This window comes from Arachis stenosperma, chromosome 9 (genome assembly GCF_014773155.1).
Source record: "Arachis stenosperma cultivar V10309 chromosome 9, arast.V10309.gnm1.PFL2, whole genome shotgun sequence".
In the NCBI taxonomy this organism is placed as follows: domain Eukaryota; kingdom Viridiplantae; phylum Streptophyta; class Magnoliopsida; order Fabales; family Fabaceae; genus Arachis; species Arachis stenosperma.
Genome location: NC_080385.1, coordinates 35,421,974 through 35,424,090, shown reverse-complemented (window position 1 = coordinate 35,424,090; position 2,117 = coordinate 35,421,974). Strand labels below are relative to the sequence as shown.

Sequence of the window (2,117 nt, the reverse complement as noted above, 5' to 3'; positions counted from 1 at the left end):
TCCACCTTCTCTCTTTCCTCTCCATTTTTGGCCATGTTTATGGCTTTGCACTCTCCTTTTGGATTTTCTTCTGTGTTGCTTGGGAGAGTACTAGGAGGGAGTTCAGTGACTTTCTTACTCAGCTGTCCCACTTGTGCCTCCAAATTCCTAATGGAGGACTTTGTTTCAGTCATGAAACTTTGAGTGGTTTTGATTAGATCAGAGACCATGGTTGCTAAGTCAGAGGTATTCTGCTTAGAACTCTCTGTCTGTTGCTGAGAAGATGATGGAAAAGGTTTGCTATTGCTAAACCTGTTTCTTCCACCATTGTTGTTGTTGAAACCTTGTTGAGGTCTCTCTTGGTTCTTCCATGAGAAATTTGGGTGATTTCTCCATGAATAATTATAGGTGTTTCCATAGGATTCTCCTAGGTAATTCACCTCTTCCATTGAAGGGTTCTCAGAATCATAGGCTTCTTCCTCAGATGAAGCATCCTTAGTACTGCTTGGTGCATTTTGCATTCCAGACAGACTTTGAGAAATCAAATTGACTTGTTGAGTCAATATCTTGTTCTGAGCCAATATGGCATTCAGAGCATCAATCTCAAGAACTCCTTTCTTCTGACTTGTCCCATTGTTCACAGGATTCCTTTCAGAAGTGTACATGAATTGGTTATTTGCAACCATTTCAATTAGTTCCTGAGCCTCTGTAGGCGTCTTCTTCAGATGAAGAGATCCTCCAGCAGAGCTATCCAAAGACATTTTGGATAGTTCAGAGAGACCATCATAGAAAATACCTATGATGCTCCATTCAGAAAGCATATCAGATGGACACTTTCTGATTAATTGTTTGTATCTTTCCCAAGCTTCATAGAGGGATTCTCCATCCTTCTGTCTGAAGGTTTGGACTTCCACTCTAAGCTTACTCAATTTTTGAGGTGGAAAGAACTTTGCCAAGAAGGCATTGACTAGCTTTTCCCAAGAGTCCAGGCTTTCTTTAGGTTGAGAGTCCAACCATATCCTAGCTCTGTCTCTTACAGCAAAAGGGAATAGCATCAGTCTATAGACCTCAGGGTCTACCCCATTGGTCTTGACTGTGTCACAGATTTGCAAGAATTCAGCTAAGAACTGATGAGGATCTTCCAATGGAAGTCCATGGAACTTGCAATTCTGTTGCATTAGAGAAACTAATTGAGGCTTAAGCTCAAAGTTGTTTGCTCCAATGGCAGGGATAGAGATGCTTCTCCCATAGAAGTCGGGAGTAGGTGCAGTAAAGTCACCCAGCACCTTCCTTGCATTGTTGGCATTGTTGTTGTTTTCGGCTGCCATGTCTTCTTCCTTGAAGAATTCGGTCAAGTCCTCTACAGAGAGTTGTGCCTTAGCTTCTCTTAGCTTTCGCTTCAAGGTCCTTTCAGGTTCAGGGTCAGCTTCAACAAGAATGCCTTTGTCTCTGCTTCTGCTCATAAGAAAGAGAAGAGAAAAAGAAAATATGGAATCCTCTATGTCACAGTATAGAGATTCTTTGAGGTGTCAGAGGAAGAAAAATGGAAGACAGAGGTAGAAAATTCGAACTTATCAAAGAAGATGGAGTTCGAATTTTGCATTAAGGAATAGTGTTAGTTCATAAATAGAAGGATGTGAGAAGAAGGGAAGTAATTTTCGAAAATTAAGTAAAAGATTTTGAAAACATTTTGAAAAACACTTAATTGATTTTCGAAAATAAGAGTAGAAAAGAAATCAAGTGATTTTTGAAAAAGATTTTGAAATTAGAAATAAAAAAGATTTGATTGAAAACTTATTTTGAAAAAGATGTGATTGAGAAGATATGATTGAAAAGATTTGATTTGAAAACAATTTTAAAAGATATGTTTTGAAAACAATTTTTAAAAGATTTGATTTTGAAAATTAATGACTTGCCTAACAAGAAAAGATATGATTCAAACATTTAAACCTTCCTCAACAGAAAAGGCAACAAACTTGAAATGTTCAATCAAATCATTAATTGTTAGTAAGTATCTTTGAAAAAGGAAAGAAATTGATTTTGAAAACATTTGATTGAAAAGATATGATTTGAAAAAGATTTGATTTTGAAAAACTTTGAAAATTTGGAAAAAAAAAACAAAATCTCCCCCTTAGCAC

The 2,117-nt window shown here is 36.9% G+C and overlaps 1 non-coding gene across 1 annotated transcript; it reads left to right on the top strand.

Moving 5' to 3' along the window:
• The first annotated feature begins 794 nt into the window (after positions 1–794).
• On the top strand, positions 795–902 carry LOC130952011 (small nucleolar RNA R71). The gene has a single exon (XR_009074193.1). It is a non-coding gene; the product is annotated as a small nucleolar RNA R71 (small nucleolar RNA).
• The last annotated feature ends 1,215 nt before the right edge of the window (positions 903–2,117 follow it).